Genomic DNA, 19,310 nt, shown 5'->3' on the forward strand with positions numbered 1-19,310 from the left:
CCCAGCATGGCGAGTAAGTAAGTTTATTAGGGCTTGCATATGAGGCACTCCTGGATGGCAGCAGGGCATCTTTAGAGATCTGTCCTGCCTCCCATCTCTAAGCTGCTTTTAAGTTAATTTTCTGGCTCTTTGCTGTGTGTGTGTGTGTGTGTGTGTGTGTGTGTGTGTGTGTGTGTGATGGGACTGTTTTCCTTGTTACCTTCTCATATACTCTCTCCGAGATGTTTGAGTTCTTAGGGACACCTGCTCCTTGGCTAGGCATCATGGCTTTGTCTCACAGCTTGGCCTCCGGGGTTCAGGCAGCAGACATAAACCCTTAAGTAACATGGTGAGGGACCTGTCACACTGCAATCCATCAGCCCTTACATTCTTTCCACAAATCTTGTGTAAGAGTCCCTGAGTGGGGTATGAGGGGAAGAACTCTACAAGTTTGTAACATGTAGACATGGCTTGTGTGTACAAGTCACATCCACAGTATACATAACAGCAGAAAAAGCAGAAGCTAACTATAACTATAACGTCTATTAGCAAACATAACTCCAATAAGTAGGTAAAGTATGTAACCATTTTGAGCATGAGTCAAAGAAACCTAATTGGGCTGTATCATGGAACTAAGTTGACATATTATTCAATGCATCTGTGACATTATCCTTTTTATCAGGAATATAGGTACAACAACAGGTAGTGTGTATAAGGGCACATATTGTTGGGTCTCCATCAAATTTGCCATTAGGCTTCCAGGTGGAGACAATCCCCAGTGAACCTGGGTTGCACTGTTGGCACTGATGCACCTGACACTCCAGTTCTGTACGAAGAAAGGCAGACTGTTGCGAGGCATATCATTATCATTTGATAAGGGGAGGTATCCATATACCCAATAATTGGACTGGTTGCTGACTGCTACTGTAGTTACATTCCAGTGCAGCTTCCGTGGGTAGCAGGAACAACAGCCTATTGGCATAAACACAGGTGTTTAGTAGGAACCATCATGGGTGTATCCACTGCTTGTAACATTATTACTGCTATGTTATCTCCCATTGGCCCCATTAGGGAGGCCACCATGTACTTCATGCCTGGCTTACGGTACAATACATAGTTTCCTTCCCCAAGAGTGGGCACAATAGCCAACTGCTAAGTTTCCAGCCTTGCCCACACTATCAGCACTATGCCTACTCCTGTAGGTATTGGTGCTGCCATGTGTTGATATTGTAAAGCTCTCAGACCTCTATAAAGGAGCATAGCTTGGATCACCTCTCCTCCATCAGTCCTCATAGTGCCCTCCAGTGCCATAAAACTGACCCAGCATGGGAGCACGTTCCAGCTCAACTTCAGGTCCACGTAGCCATTGCCTCTTGGCAGATCCACTGCTGTTCTCAGGAGCACAGTCTGCCCATCTGCTTTGGGAGCATGGATTGGAGTCTCAGGTAATATTGAGAGTTTGTGACACCTGTTTTACAGGCCTACCCAACCATTCACTGGGAATGATGCCATGTGTGGTAGTGGGTGACTCATTTAAAATTTGTATAGCTTCAGGAGATCCTTAGTCTAGTACCCTTAAGAATTGCCCTGAGACAATGCACATAATTGAATTTTTAACAGACCATTTTTTTCTATGAGGCCTACCCTGTTGGGTTATATGGCCAGTGGAATCTTTAGTCTATATTTTGTTCCGATGCCCCATGTTGGATATCATGACCTGTGAAATGGGGACCTTGATCACAATCCTTTTTGGCATGTCATACATGACACCAAGAGCAGTGAGACTCTTGGTGTTGAGTCTGGAGTTAAACTGGAGTTGAGTGGCATGTCTTACTGGGAAGGCCCCTCTAGTAGCCTCATTGTTGTGTCTGTACAAGTTAAGGCATACCTTCTCCCTCTACTTGGGGACAGGAGGCCAATATAACTGACTTGCCAGTCTTGTACAGTTGTATGGCTTGATGTATGTGAGTTGGTGTGGAGGGAACTTTTCCAGGTTGCAGTTATGAGCAGCTTTCACAGTTCTGAGCAGCTGCCAAAGCATCTCCAGATTGGATTGGGATGCCTGCCGCCTTTCGTATGGCCCACCCGTCGCTGCCCCTTGGTGGCTGCTCATATGATGTACCCATATGGCAGCCTCCTCCAATGGGCTTGAGCAAAATGCCCAAACATGAGTAAGGGCATCTGCCTCCTGACTTCTCAGAGGCAACCTGGGGCTGTGTGTATCCACAAGGTATACCTAAGTTAGACATCATTCTCTTATAACTTGATGTGAATGTCTTGCCACATGGACATTCCCCAAAGGGGCTTGCCACAAACCTGCCAACTGTCTGTGGCCCACTGATTGATTCACGTGGTAAGTCCTCTTTGTGTAGCCCAACTATCTGTATAGATGATTAGCAGCCAGGCCTCATAGGTGATGAGTATCTAAACTGCCTGTAACCTAGCCCTTTGTCCTAATCCCCATTCTCTCCGTATGGTGTCAGCACCACAAACTGCTGACGATTGGTGTTGGGTAACTTTGCTAGACCCATCAGGGTACCAGGCCTAGTAGGTATCAGCTGGTACTCCTCATATATGTGGTTGACCTGGTAGGTGGCTCCATTGCCATGTCTGCCACCTCCACTTGTTCAAAGTGGATGGATCTTAATACCTCCTATAGTGCCCGACTTAAAAGGACTAGTGGACAAGACACCCCTAAGTTGTAGACAGGGATGCCATTTACACAGTGTGATTGTGTCACTCCAGGCATGGGCTTGGCTAGGAGACCTTTCATGCATCCTTTTATGGAGTGGGCAGTTTTTTCTGCAGTGACCTGCTTTCTGGTGATGGCCTCCACTTGTTGCAATGTCCTATACAGGGCCAAGAGTTATTGCTCCAGGACTGTATAGTAGGATTCTGACCCCTTCTACAATTGAAATAAAAGCTCAACAGGTAACATTCCTGTTGGTTGCTTTTGCCACAAACCCCAGCTCATCCCTGTGGCATCTCTAGTGGCTTCTAATCCAAAAGGATGCACCTAATGCTTTGGCTTGTTTTATCAATATTTTTGCTTTGTCAAATGCCTCTTGCTCTATATGTGTACAGTCTCATTTTTAATTTTCCTTTATTGAAGGAAAGGGGAAGAGTTTGTACCAAATGAAGAATGAGTGTTCTTCAGTAGCCCAGTAAACCTAGGACAACCTGGAGTTAGCTTACTATCTGGGGAACAGGCTACTGTGATACCTTATTGATGACAGCTCTGGGTATGTTTTACATCTTATCCAGCCAGGTGACTCTCAGGAATTTGATGGCTATACTGGGCCCCTGTTTCTTCCTGGGGTTAACTTCTCATTCCCTGTTCTTTGGGCCATCCAAGATAGTTTGTAGGGCAGTCTCCAAATCTGTAAAAGGCTCTGAGGTTTGCATGTCATCATTAATATAGTAAAACAGGGAGATCAAAGCAGGAAAAGAGAGTCTAGACAGGTCCTTTGAAACCATACTGTGACATGATGGGGCTGTTCAGGTACTTTTGTGGTAGCACCTAAAAAGTCTATCGTTGGCCTTACTAAGTGAAGGCAAACTGGTCTTGTGAATCTTCCACTAAAGGAATACTAGGAAAGGTGTTAGACAAGTCAGTCACAGCATGGACATTTCCCAGCTTACAAACCACTTGCTGTAACAGTTGAGCAATATTGGGTACAGCTGCATGTGCAGGGCACACCTCTTTGTTCAGCTCATGGTGGTCTACGTCATTCTCCAGGTGCTATCTGGCTTCTTCACAGGACACATAGGGCTGCTACACGGGTTGTGGGCCATACTGACTATTTGTACTTTGTGCAATTCTTGAACTGTTTGGGTGATTTCAGAGTGTCCCCCTGACAGACAGTATTGTTTCGTATATATTGCCTGCTTGGGCTGGGGCAAGTGTACAGACACCCATTTGGCCCATCATCCCTTTTTTGTTCCTTAATTACTTTTTGGACATGGTCTTTGTTTTTATCCAGTGCATTAAAGTCCACCAATGCTTCCCCCGTATGATAACCTTTTTTAAATTGGAAATTATCAAGACATTCAATGAGTGCCTAAAATAACTTTGAGAGTTTAAATTACATGAAAGTTTTACCCACAAGCATTGACCACATTTACATTTACTCTATTCACTTTTAGTAGTTTATCTAGGTTACTAGTGAGAACCAAGACATTATGTAAAGCTAAATATCATTGCAAGCTATTTTTCTGTTAACTATTTTCATAGCTTGTGAATATCAGGTATTCAGCTGAGCAAGAACCTTCAAGTTAAACATGGGCATTTTTGCTGATAACTCAGAAAAATTCAGCTGTTCCCATTAAACCAACAATATCAAATTATTCTTGCTTATAAGAAAAATCACACAAATAAAGATAATTTTGTTTATGTCTGGGTTTACAGTTTTATAACCTTCATGTCAAACCCTGACACCATAAAGTATCTAGCAAAGGTAAATATAAAATGTATCTAATTAGCAAACTTAGACAAAAATGTATGCTGACACTTTTGAAGACATATTTTTATTTTACCAGTAATTTTAAAGCCAGCTTATTTAGTGCAAAGATTATTGAATTTATATAAACTTGGAAAGCATTTGAACTTGTTTAATTTATGAGTACTCATTTATTTATAAGCTAATGTGGTAGAATGCTAGATATAACACATAACGTAATACATGTACATACACATCAACGCTTGTAAACATGTATGCACACATACAAAGATTCAATGGCTTTCACCTTGGAATTCTAGCCATGAGACAGCAACATAAACTCATTACATTACAAAAGACAGCTGGATTCCAATTATTTTTTATAAAATTGGGATCTGTTCACATGACTAAACTTTATTTGTCCTGATAGTTAATCCAAGGAAAGCTATGGATCAAAATTTTGGGTAAAGCAGTTTCTATGGAAGTTTGATTTTTAAAAACCTCTTTTGTCCTTTTTTTCCCTTCAGTTTCAAGTGAACTACATTGTTTAAATTTTAGCTGGAACTGGCTGAACTGTATAAGAAAAACAAAATCCCCAAATAACCTTGAATTAGTGTTACCATAAACAGTGAGTTTTATTTAAACACTAGCAACTTAAAAATAGCAGATTCAAAGCAGGCAGAAAAAGCAAGAGAGAAATAGAAAGTGTTAGAAGACTCTGCTTAACTTTATAGTTGTGGGTTAACCATTTGACCATTTGAACTCTGATTTTTTTTTATTTGGTAATTTGCCCATCAGTTTTCAAATGTGCACAAGAAGGGGCCATGATATGTAACAAGCTGGAGTCCTAGAAAGCCTGATATGCCTTTGACCCTCTGCAGGAGTTTCTACTCTTTCTCCCTTTCCTGCTCTAATGATTTCTTAGTAGCTAGCCTTATTGCAACAACAGTGCATTTACTCTCCTTATTGTATTTTAGTATCTTAGCTTCTTGCAATAGGTATTTAGTCTCCACCAGTGTTTTCCAAGTGTCCCCATACTTATATGGTGGCCCACAAAGGTTGAGCAGTTGGGCATGTCCACCTCACATGCACGTTGCCAACTCTAAGATTTCCTCCATAGATACTCCTTCCTGACTCACCATTTGATCTCTCAGATCCTGTTCACAATGCCAATTGTAATGAGAAAAACCTGGAATCATATTTTTAAAAAATCCCCCAAACTGGCAGGGAGCCAAGGGACCAAAAGGAGATAGCAGTGAAGTAGAATAGAATTGAATACAGAATCTGAGCTCTGGCCCTACTGTGTGAATACCTGAAAAATACCCATCTCTCTAAAATGGTATTTTCTTATTTGTAACAAGAATAAGTTTGGTTAATAGCAATCCACAATAATAAATTTATAAGAGAAAACCAGGATTAAACATAGTCTTTTATTTTATCAGAAAAAAATGGCCAGCCATACTATTTATCTATAGGAATTGATTTTAAACATATTTAGGTTTATTTATTAAAATCGAACCCTCTGCCATTTCTTAAAATATTAAATGATTTGTGAAAATCTATTTCTTCCCTTCAACCTTACTGAGATGAAATCTAAAACCTAGGTTGACCTTGGAGATTATCTGTTGGATCTGATCCAATTCAATGGAGTGCCAAATTTGATTTACGATTTCTTTTGGAGAGTCTACGTAAAATGAATTTGGGAGCTTAATTCTAAATGTTTAGGTCTATCAAACAGCTCTTTTTAAAAAAGAGAAGCATTGGTAAAATCATTTTATCTTTCTAGATTCTAAAAATATACTATTGAATACATAAGGCATGCACTCTACCTGTTTCTTTTAAAGTTACTAGATGCTTGATTTGTTTGAACAAAGTGACAGGTAGTAATCTATCATAATCTCTTCATTTACAAAGTAAAAATTATCGGATGTTATCCAGTGACGTAAATCTGGCAGGTGAACATCTTTCTTTGCTCTCGGGTAAAGCTGTAAATCTTCATTCATGAGTTTTTTTCTTCTTTAAACACATGTATAGCTGTTTAGTTGAATTATAGAAGCTGAGACCTGAAAGAGATCTTATGAATGATTTTGCTGTAACTCTTCATTGTAGCACGTGCCTCATCCTACAATTAATTAGGTTATACCATTCATTGGTGTAATTTCTACACACATCAGGTTTGGAAGACCTGAAGCTTGAACTGATATTTTCACTCCTGGTAGATCACTTTTCTTTCATATCATCTGACGCATAGAAGATACTCTAATGATATCCACTGGCTAAATGAATGTGGCAAATAAAAGTATTTTGTCATTGTGGCAAAATACTTTAACATCACAGGCTATTTTTACATGGTAATGGATGTAAAGGTAAGATAACCAAACAGAATAAGGAAGTTTCAGTTTGAGCTCAAGCCTGGCGACTTTTGAAATCATTTAAACTCTACAAGTCTTAATTTCTTTATCTCTAAGATGAAGTACCAAAGGAATTTAGAATTGTTTTTTTCCTGTTTCTCTGGCAAATGACTTTGGCAATTTGATAGGAATAGTGTTGAATCTGTAAATTTTGGGGGGCAGTATGACCATTTTAATGATATTGTTTCTTCCAATTCATGAACATGGAATGTTTTTCCGTTTATTTGTGTTGTCTCTGATTTCTTTCAGCAGTGTTTTGTAGTTCTTCTTGTAGATATCTTTCACCTCCTTGGTTAAATGTGTTCTTAGGTATTTCAGTTTTTTTGTGTGTGGCTACTGTAAATGGGATTGTATTCTCAATTTGACTCTCAGCTTGAATGTTATTGATATATAGAAATGCTACTGATTTTTGTACATTGATTTTGTATCCTGAAACTTTACTAAAGGCATTTATCAGTTATAGGAGCTTTTGGTGGAGTCTTTAGGGATTTCTAGGTATAGAATCATATCATCAGTGAAAGAGATAGTTTGACTTCTTCCTTTCCTATCTGAATTCATTTTATTTCTTTCTCTTGCCTGATTGCACTGGCTAGAACTTCCAGTACTATACTGAATAGGAGTGGTGGGAGAGGGCATCTTTTTCTTGTTCCAGTTATCAAGGGTAATGGTTCCAGCTTTTGCCTGTTCAGTATGGTGTTGGCAGTGGGTTTTTCATAGATGGCTCCTATTATTTTGAGATATGTTCCTTTTATGCCTAGTCTGTGAGGGTTTTTATCATCAATGAATTTTGGATTTTATTGTACACTTTTGCTGCATCTATTGAGGTAATCATATGGCTTTTTCTTTTAATTCTGTTTATGTGGTAAATTACATTTATTGATTGCATATATCGAACCAGCTGTACATCCCAGGAATAAAGCCTACTTGATCAGGGTGTGTTAACTTTTTGATACGCTACTGGATTTAATTTGCTAGTATTTTGTTGGGGAATTTTGCATCTATGCTCATCAGGAATATTAGCCTGAAGTTTTCTTATTTCATTGTGTCTGTGCCAGATTTTGGTATCAGGCTGATGCTGGCTTCATAGAATGAGTTAGAGAGGAACCCCTCCTCCTCAATTTTTTTGGAATAGTTTCAGTAGGATTGATAACAGTTCTTTGTATAGCTGATAGAATATGTCTGTGACTCCATCTAGTCCAGGAAGTTAACAAAGCTGGAGGCATTATGCTACCTGACTTCAAATTATGCTATAAGGCTACAGTAAGCAAAACATCATGGTACTGGCACAAAAAAGACACCTACACCAATGGAACAGAATAAAAAACCCAGAAATAAAGCTGAACACCTGCGACCATCTGATCTTTGACAAAGCCAACACAAATAAGCAATGGGGAAAGGAATCCCTATTCAATAAGTGATGCTGGGATAGCTGGCTAGCCATGTGCAGAAAAATGAAACTAGATGCCTACCTTTCACCATGTAAAAAAATTAACTCAAGATGGGTTAAAGATTTAAAAATAAGACCTCAAGCTATAAAAATCCTAGAAGAAAACCTAGGAGGTACCCTTCTCTATATCAGCCTTGGCAAATAATTTTTGGCAAAGCCCCCAAAAGCAATTGCAAGAAAACCAAAGGTTGACAAGTAGAACCTAATGAAAATAAATATCTTCTGCACAGCAAAATAACTATTGACAGAGTAAACAGACAACCTACTGAATGGAAGAAAGCATTTGCAAACTATGCCTCTGATAAAGGTCTAATATTTAGAATCTATAGGAATTTAAACAGATCAACAATCAAAAACAACCCTATTAAAAATGGGCAAAGGACATGAACACATTTCTCAAAAGAAGACACACAATGCCAATGAGCATGTGAAAAAATGTTTAACATCACTAATCACTAGGGAAATGAAAATCAAAACCTCAATGAGATACCATCTCACACCAGTCACAATGGCTATTACTAAACACTCAAAAAACAACAGATGCTGGTGAGGCTGCAGAGGAAAGGGAACACTTATACACTGTTAGTGAAAATGTAAATTAGTTCAGCCACTGTGGAAAGCAGTTTGGAGATTTCTCAAAGAACTCAAGACTGAACTACCATTCAACTCAGCAATCCCCTTCCTGAGTATATACCCAAAAGAAAATAAGTTACTCTACCAAAGAGGTACATGCATGCATATGTTCATTGCAGCACCATTCATAGTAGCAAAGACATGGAATCAACTTAGGCACCCATCACAGTGGATGGGATAAACAAAATGTGCCACATACATACCATGGAACAGTATGTAGCTGTAAAAAAGAATGAAATCTCATCCTTTGCAGCAACATGAATGCAGCTGAAGGCCATTATCATAAACAATGCATGTTCTCACTCACAGGAACAGAAAATCAAATATTGCATGTTCTCACTCGTAAGTTAGAGCTAAACATTGGGTACTCAGGGACATAAAGATGGGACCAAGAAACACTCTGGCCTACTTGAAGGACGAGGGAGATGGGTTGAAAAACTACCTATTGGGTACTGTTCTCAGCACTTGGGTGATGGGATCAATCATACCCCAAACCTCAGAATCATGCAATATGGTCATACAATATGACCAGGTAACAAACCTGCACACGTACCCCCTGTTTCTAAAATAAAAGTTGAAATCATTAAAAAATAAAATTAAAAAAATGAAGTCATTGGCCTTTATATTTACCAAGATTCTTTTACTTGAAACATGTTTATTATTGAAAGTTAAAGACTATGAGTGTATTCTTATTTCATATGTTAATTTGCAAATAGAATTAATGGTAGGTGTGAATTTTGTAATCTGATTATTGGGCTCATATCCTACCTTCACATTTTTAGCAAGTAACATTGAGATTGATCTGAGACTTGAAACAATGCTCTCAATATTTGAGAACATATTTGCATGTAAAATGCCGACTAGGACCATTTTATTATAAAGTTATGTCTCTAATAATTCAAAATGTGCTATTAATTAGTTTTAAAATTTGGGACTAGCAAAGTCAGGACTGAACATATCAAGGTATCAAATACTTTACTGTCAGTCTACCTCATAACTTCTAACTCCACCTCTGGCTTTGTCTGACATCAGGGTCAGACTCTTACTGACATTTGTGAAGGATAGAAAGTGGCTTCATTAAAATCTTCAAAGGAAACCAGAGTAAAATAAGAGACAAAGGGGTTCCTAAGAGAAAAGAATTACCGCAACAAATGAAAGAGTCTGTCACAATGGGAAGAGAGAATTGATGTAGGGTACAAATGTGAGGCTGCTTTTAAATTTACACAGCTCAGACTTCTGTGGTCACTTATGACCCTGGAAAAGAGATAGTTAATGTGTGGAAGTTAAAAGCAATTTATTACTATGAGCCCAAACATTTCTGCTGTCAGATTCCTTCTTCCTTCTCATGGAAGGGATGAAAATATGGACATCATTTCTCTACCAGTCAGAGAGAGGTGAGGACTGGAGGTCAAGGTTGGGTTAACACCAATGTATTGGTGACCAGAATAAAGTATCAGGTGGCGTTTATGACAGGAACTTGGAGGCAGGTAGGATGTCATCCCAAGCATCAGAATTTGAGAAGATAGACACTCCCAATGATGTCAAAGGCCATTGACACCATGTGGGTTCTATGCCAAGCAGAATTAGCTAAGAGGAATGTAAAGTGCCAGAGCATAAGGATAGCAGAGACACAGGAAACTGTGTAAATTTTATGTGAGATAGTCCCCATCCACTTTGGAGTATCTAAGAGACATCAGAAAGGATAGAAGCCTTGCCATTTGGTAGAACTGTTAATCTAGTGGTGTTGGCAAAAAGGATTGAAGTAGCTATACTTAAGATCCACAAGCAGGTTGTAACTAGAGAGTCACTTGAGTTAAACTATATTTTATACAATGAATTTTAAAAATCCTACTAATTTGGTTGATGAGATAATCATTTATGTAGAAAAAACCCAATCATTAACCAAAATTGGAAGAGCAGTTTCTTTCATACTACAGACACAATTTACTATTTTACAGTTTGTAGCTTTGGTCCTTATTTCAAAACCTGGGGTCCCAGATTAATCAAAGAGTCTGACATCAGGTGCTCCTTGTGGCTATTGATCACCCACATCCCATATTTTAGCCATATACCTCTAATATATCTTTTTTTCAGGAAGAATAAGGTGGAATAATCAGGATATTGTAAGTTGTGATTACCCAGAGACTTTAATCATGTATTATGTGAACTCCAATTATCATGTTCTAATCTGCCCTTCAAAAGGAGAAACAGATAAGAATTATTCCACCTGACCCTAACTCCAAGATATTGTTATGGTATCTTTGTTACATTTATTCCTGCTCTCTGTCTTGATTTTCTTTATTTAGTTTGGCAAGCTTCTGCTCTTTGGCTATCTTGCTGCCGTTTCCCTTTGAACAGATCAAGGGTTCTACACAGACATTGGATACATGCTATGTACAAGTTTGCTTTGTGTTCTTGTCTTGTTATTTAACCATTTAACAGAAGGGCCTGTTTAGCGCTACATGTGCAGCTTTGAAAGAGTTTAATTTACTTACATGCATTTTGAAGTTCTGAAAAATTGCTATTGTGCTCATTTGATTTTTTTTCTATTTAGGGTTCTCCTCTTCTTTTGTGTTTAGAGGAAAGATAAATTGAAGGAAGATAGAGGGAAGGAGAAGAAACCATTTCTTTTTCAGTCTCCATTTGAGAATTTAAGAAGAAACATCAAAGAAACTAATTATACATTTTAATAAAAATGAGCAGATTCAACTCATGGGGAATAACGATATGTAAAAATACATTTGAGTTTTAACTTCAAAGTAGAAGTTAAAGGGGTTACTAAATGGTTCCAACTTTTTTGTAGCTAGATTTGACAGATATTTTAGGGGTTTTCAATAGGGGGTTACTAAATGGTTCCAACTTTTTTTGTAGCTAGATTTGACAAATATTTATTGAGGGATTACTCTGGCCTTCAGATGCAATGAAATAAAATCACCGAACATCCCTGGGGGTTATTACTTAATCTCACTTTTAAGATGAAGAAACTAAGGTAAAATTTAGTGTGGCTAGTAAGTGGCAGAATCAGGATTAGAGCTCAGGCTTACACATTACTCTTCCATTGTGCCCCAAACCAATGCTTCTCTGTTTTGTGTTGCTATAACATGCTACTGCACACTAAATAATTTATAGACAGAAATGTATTAGCTTAAGGTTCTGGAGACTGGGAAGTCCAAGATTGTCTGGCAAGGGATTTATTGCTGTATCATCCCATGACAGAAGCACAAAGAGAGGGCACATGAGAGAAAAAGGGGCCAAAATTATCATTTTGTAAGGAAACCATTCCTGTGATAACTCACCCACTACAGTGATAATGACATTACTCCATTCATGAGGGTAAAGCCCTCATGGTCCAACCACCACTAATCATTAGGCCTTATCTCCCAACAATGTTGTAATGAGGATTAAGCTTCCAGCACATGAGTTTTGGGGGACATACTCAAACCTTAGCTTCTCCAATTATGATCTACACATAAATCACCAGGGGGTCTTGTTAAACTGTAGAGTTTTTAAAAAAATTATTTTTAATTTTTGTGTATACATAGTAGGTGTGTATATTTATGGGGTACATGAGTTATTTTGATATGCATACAATATATAATAATCACATCAGGGCAGAAACTGATAAATCAGTAAAATTTTAGAATACAAAATTAATGTATACAAATCAGTAGTCTTGCTATATACCAACAGTGACCAAGCTGAGAATCAAATCAAGAATTCAACCCATTTTACAATAGCTGCAAAAAAATCAAAATACTTAGGAATAGAGAGGGCATCCCTGTCTTGTGCCAGTTTTCAAAGGGAATTTTTCCAGTTTTTGCCCATTCAGTATGATATTGGCTGTGGGTTTGTCATAAATAGCTCTTATTATTTTGAAGTACGTTCCATCAATACCGAATTTATTGAGCATTTTTAGCATGAAGGGCTGTTGAATTTTGTCAAAAGCCTTTTCTGCATCTATTGAGATAATCATGTGGTTCTTGTCTTTGGTTCTGTTTATATACTGGATTATGTTTATTGATTTGCGAATGTTGAACCAGCCTTGCATCCCAGGGATGAAGCCCACTTGATCATGGTGGATAAGCTTTTTGATGTGCTGCTGAATCCGGTTTGCCAGTATTTTATTGAGGATTTTTGCATCGATGTTCATCAGGGATATTGGTCTAAAATTCTCTTTTTTTGTTGTGTCTCTTCCAGGCTTTGGTATGAGGATGATGTTGGCCTCATAAAATGAGTTAGGGAGGATTCCCTCTTTTTCTATTGATTGGAATAGTTTCAGAAGGAATGGTACCAGCTCCTTCTTGTACCTCTGGTAGAATTCAGCTGTGAATCCATCTGGTCCTGGACTTTTTTTGGTTGGTAGTCTATTAATTATTGCCTCAATTTCAGAGCCTGCTATTGGTCTATTCAGGGATTCAACTTCTTCCTGGTTTAGTCTCGGAAGAGTGTAAGTGTCCAGGAAATTATTCATTTCTTCTAGATTTTCTAGTTTATTTGCATAGAGGTGTTTATACTATTCTCTGATGGTAGTTTGTATTTCTGTGGGGTCGGTGGTGATATCCCCTTTATCATTTTTTATTGCGTCTATTTGATTCTTCCCTCTTTTCTTCTTTATTAGTCTTGCTAGCGGTCTGTCAATTTTGTTGATCTTTTCAAAAAACCAACTCCTGGATTCATTGATTTTTTGGAGGGTTTTTTGTGTCTCTATCTCCTTCAGTTCTGCTCTGATCTTAGTTATTTCTTGCCTTCTGCTAGGTTTTGAATGTGTTTGCTCTTGCTTCTCTAGTTCTTTTAATTGTGATGTTAGAGTGTCAATTTTAGATCTTTCCAGCTTTCTCTTGTGGGCATTTAGTGCTATAAATTTCCCTCTACACACTGCTTTAAATGTGTCCCAGAGATTCTGGTATGTTGTATCTTTGTTCTCATTGGTTTCAAAGAACGTCTTTATTTCTGCCTTCATTTCGTTATGTACCCAGTAGTCATTCAGGAGCAGGCTCTTCAGTTTCCATGTAGTTGAGCGGTTTTGATTGAGTGTCTTAGTCCTGAGTTCTAGTTTGATTGCACTGCGGTCTGAGAGACAGTTTGTTATAATTTCTGTTCTTGTACATTTGCTGAGGAGTGCTTTACTTCCAATTATGTGGTCAATTTTGGAATAAGTGCAATGTGGTGCTGAGAAGAATGTATATTCTGTTGATTTGGGGTGGAGAGTTCTATAGATGTCTATTAGGTCTGCTTGCTGCAGAGCTGAGTTCAATTCCTGGATATCATTGCTAACTTTCTGTCTCGTTGATCTGTCTAATGTTGACAGTGGAGTGTTGAAGTCTCCCACTATTATTGTATGGGAGTCTAAGTCTCTTTGTAAGTCTCTAAGGACTTGCTTTATGAATCTGGGTGCTCCTGTATTGGGTGCATATATATTTAGGATAGTTAGCTCTTCCTGTTGAATTGGTCCCTTTACCATTATGTAATGACCTTCTTTGTCTCTTTTGATCCTTGATGGTTTCAAGTGTGTTTTATCAGAGACTAGTATTGCAACTCCTGCTTCTTTTTGTTCTCCATTTGCTTGGTAGATCTTCCTCCATCCCTTTATTTTGAGCCTATATATGTCTCTGCATGTGAGATGGGTCTCCTGAATACAGCAGACTGATGGGTCTTGACTCTTTATCCAGTTTGCCAGTCTGTGTCTTTTAATTGGACCATTTAGTCCATTTACATTTAAGGTTAAGATTGTTATGTGTGAACTTGATCCTGCCATTATGATATTAACTGGTTATTTTGCTCGTTAGTTGATGCAGTTTCTTCCTAGCCTCAATAGTCTTTACATTTTGGCATGTTTTTGCAATGGCTGGTACCGGTTGTTCCTTTCCATGTTTGTGCTTCCTTCAGGGTCTCTTGTAAGGCAGGCCTAGTGGTGACAAAATCTCTAAGCATTTGCTTATCTGTAAAGGATTTTATTTCTCCTTCACTTATGAAACTTAGTTTGGCTGGATATGAAATTCTGGGTTTAAAATTCTTTTCTTTAAGAATGTTGAATATTGGCCCCCACTCTCTTCTGGCTTGTAGAGTTTCTGCCGAGAGATCTGCTGTGAGTCTGATGGGCTTCCCTTTGTGGGTAACCCGACCTTTCTCTCTGCCTGCCCTTAGGTAGTACCATTAAGGACATAGGCATGGGCAAAGACTTCATGTCTAAAACACCAAAAGCAACGGCAGCAAAAGCCAAAATTGACAAATGGGATCTCATTAAACTAAAGAGCTTCTGCACAGCAAAAGAAACTACCATCAGAGTGAACAGGCAACCTACAGAATGGGAGAAAATTTTTGCAATCTACTCATTTGACAAAGGGCTAATATCCAGAACCTACAAAGAACTGAAACAAATTTACAAGAAAAAAACAAACAACCCCATCAAAAAGTGGGCAAAGGATATGAACAGACATTTCTCAAAAGAAGACATGCATACAGCCAACAGACACATGAAAAAAATGCTGATCATCACTGGCCATCAGAGAAATGCAAATCAAAACCACAATGAGATACCATCTCACACCAGTTAGAATGGCAATCATTAAAAAGTCAGGAAACAACAGGTGCTGGAGAGGATGTGGAGAAATAGGAACACTTTTACACTGTTGGTGGGATTGTAAACTAGTTCAAACATTATGGAAAACAGTATGGCGATTCCTCAAGGATCTAGAACTAGATGTACCATATGACCCAGCCATCCCATTACTGGGTATATACCCAAAGGATTATAAATCATGCTGCTATAAAGACACATGCACACGTATGTTTATTGCAGCACTATTCAAAATATCAAAGACTTGGAATCAACCCAAATGTCTATCAGTGACAGACTGGATTGAGAAAATGTGGCACATATACACCATGGAATACTATGCAGCCATAAAAAAGGATGAGTTTGTGTCCTTTGTAGGGACATGGATGCAGCTGGAAACCATCATTCTTAGCAAACTATCACAAGAACAGAAAACCAAACACCGCATGTTCTCACTCATAGGTGGGAACTGAACAATGAGATCACTTGGACTCGGGAAGAGGAAATAACACACCGGGGCCTATCATGGGGAGGGGGGAGGGGGGAGGGATTGCATTGGGAGTTATACCTGATGTAAATGACGAGTTGATGGGTGCTGACGAGTTGATGGGTGCAGCACAGCAACATGGCACAAGTATACATATGTAACAAACCTGCACATTATGCACAGGTACCCTAGAACTTAAAGTATAATAATAATAATAAATTAATTTAAAAAAAAAGAAAAAAAATACTTAGGAATATACCTAACCAAGGAGGTGAAAGACCTCTGCAAGAAAAACTACAAAACACTGATGAAAGAAATCAGATGATACAAACAAATGGAACAAATATGCTCATGGATGGATAGAATCAATATTGTGAAAGTGACCAAACTGCCAAAAACAATATATGAATTAATGCAGTTCCCATCAAAATACTATCATTCTTCACAGAACTAGAAAAATAATTCTAAAATTTATATGGTATCAAAAAAGAGCCTGCATAGCCAAAGCATGACTAAGCAAAAAGAACAAATCTGAAAGCATTACATTACCTGACTTCAAAATACACTATAAGGCTAGAGTCACCAAAACAGCATGGTACTGGTATAAAAATAGGCACATAGGCCAATGAAACAGAATAAAGAACCCAGAAATAAAGCCACATACTTACGCCAACTGATCTTCAACAAAGCAAACAAAAACATAAAGTGTGGAAAAAACACCATATTTAACAAATGGTGCTGGGATAATTGGCAAGCCACATGTAGAAGAATGAAACTGGATCCTCATCTCTCACCTTATACAAAAATCAACTCAAGATGGATCAAAGACTTAAATCTAAGACCTGAAACCATAAAAATTCTATAAGATAACATTGGAAAAACTCTTCTAGACATTGGCTTAGGCAAAGACTTTATGACCAAGAACCCAAAGGCAAATGCAACAAAAACCAAGATAAATAAATGGGACATAATTAAACTAAAAAACTTCTGCGCAGCAGAAGAAATTGTTAGCAGAGTAAATAGACAAACCACAGAATGGGAGAAAGTCTTTGCAAACTGTGCATCCAACAAAGAGTTAATATCCAGAATCTATAAGGAACTCAAATCAGCAAGAAAAAACAATCTCATCAAAAAGTGGGCTAAGGACATGAATAGACAATTCTCAAAAGAAATCATACAAATGGCCAACAAACATATAAAAAATGCTCAACATCACTAATTATCAAGGAAATTCAAATCAAAACCACAGTGTGATATCACTTCACTCCTGCACGAATGTCCATAATAATAATAAAAAAATAGATATTGGCGTGGATGTGGTGAAAAGGGAACACTTTTACACTGCTGGTGGGAATGTAAACTGGTACCACCACTAGTAGTTTCCTTTTCACTGTGAAGATTCCTTAAATAACCAAAAGTAGATCTATCATTTGATCCAGCAATCCAACTCCTGGGTATCTACCCAAAAGAAAAGAGATCATTACACAAAAAAGATATGTGCACGCACATGATTATAGCAGCACAATTAGCAATTATAAAAATATGGAACCAGCTCAAATGCCCGTCAATCAATGAGTGAATAAAGAAAATGTGATACACACACACACACACATATGTATATATATACACACACACACACATACACACACACACACACACACACACACACACACACACCCCATGGAATACTACTCAGCCATGAAAAGGAATAAAAATAATGGCATTTACAACAACCTGGATGGAATTGGAGACCATTATTCTAAGTGAAGTAACTCAGGAATAGAAAACCAAATATCCTATGTTCTCACTTGCAAGTGGGGGCTAAGCTATGAGGATGCAAAGAATGATACAATGGACTTTGGGGACTGAGGCAAAGGGCAGGAGGGGGTGAGGGATAAAATACTACACATCAGGTACAGTTACTCTACACCTGCTCAGGTGATGGGTGCACCAAAATCATTATTACCCATGTAACCAAACACCACCTGTTCCCCCAAAACCAATTGAAATAAAAAAGAAAAATTAAAAAAAATCACATTAGGGCAAATAAGGTATCCATCACCTCAAGCATTTATCATTTCTTTGTGTTACAAACATCCCATTTATATACTCCTGTAGTTGTTTAAAAATCTATAATAAGTTTTCTTGACTGTAATCACCCTGTTGTGCTATCAAATACTAGATCTTATTAATTCTATCTAACTATATTTTTGTACCCATTAACCAGGCAGGGTCCCTCCCTGCCCTGCACTATTCTTAGCAGCCTCTGGTAATCATCATTCTATGCTCTATCTCCGTGAATTTAATTGTTTTAATTTTTACCTCCCACAAATGAATGAGAACATGTGAAGTCTATCTTTCTGTGCCTGGCTTATTTCACTTAACATAATGTCCTCCAGTTCCATGCATGTTGCATATGATAGAATCTCCTACATTTTAATGATTGAATAGTACTCTGTTGTGTATATGTACCACATTTTCTTTTTCCATTCATCTGCTGATGGACATTTAGGTTGCTTCCAAATCTTGGCTATTGTGAATAAGCATGGCAGTGCAATAAACGCATGGCAGTGCTTATTATAAAATAAAAGTATATCTCTTTGATTTACTGACTTTCTTTTGAGCGTATACCTAGCAGCAGGATTGCTGGATCGTATGGTAGCTATCTTTTTAGTTATCTGAGAAACTTCTGTATTGTTCTCCATTGTGGCTGTACTAATTTACATTCCCACCAACAGTGTATGAGGGTTCCTTTTTCTTTACATTCTCACCAGCATTTGTTACTGTCTGTCTTTTGGATATAATCCATTTTAACTGCGGTGAGATAATAATATCTCATTTGATTTGTATTTCTCTGATGATCGGTGATGTTGAGCACCTTTCCATATACATGTTTGCCATTTGTGTGTCTTTTTTTGAGAAATGTCCAAATCTTTTGCCCATTTTTAAATTGGATTATTAGATTTTTTTCCTATTGAGTTGTTCAAGCTCCTTACATATTCTGGTTATTAATCCCTTGTCAGATAAATAGTTTGCAAATATTTTTTCCCATTCTGTGGGTTGTTTCTTCATTTTGTTGATTGTTTTCTTTGCTGTGCAGAAGCTCTTTAACTTGATGTGTTCTCATTTGTCCATTTTTGCTTGGGTTGCCTGTGCTTTGGAGTATTACACAATAAATCCTTGCCCAGTCCAATGTCCTGGAGAATTTCCCTAATGTTTTCTTTTAGTAGTTTCATAGTTTGAGGTCAAATATTTGTCTTAATCCATTCTGATTTCAATACTCTCTTTCCCTTTCTCGTCCGGTATGATGTTAAAACCAGGTACTGTGAATTTGGTTCTTATGAAAGTGCTTTCTTGT

General features: G+C 37.9%; 1 long non-coding RNA gene and 1 other non-coding gene across 2 annotated transcripts in view; one reads left to right on the forward strand and one right to left on the reverse strand.

Annotated features, from left to right (window-relative positions):
- The window catches only part of LOC116273795, an 83,659-nt gene that overhangs the window by 52,043 nt on the left and 12,306 nt on the right, over nt 1–19,310 (forward strand). The window lies entirely within an intron of this gene.
- On the reverse strand, nt 11,009–11,143 carry LOC116273995. The gene has a single exon (XR_004182478.1). It is a non-coding gene; the product is annotated as a U8 small nucleolar RNA (small nucleolar RNA).

This window comes from Papio anubis, chromosome 2 (genome assembly GCF_008728515.1).
Source record: "Papio anubis isolate 15944 chromosome 2, Panubis1.0, whole genome shotgun sequence".
Classification (NCBI taxonomy): Eukaryota; Metazoa; Chordata; class Mammalia; order Primates; family Cercopithecidae; genus Papio; species Papio anubis.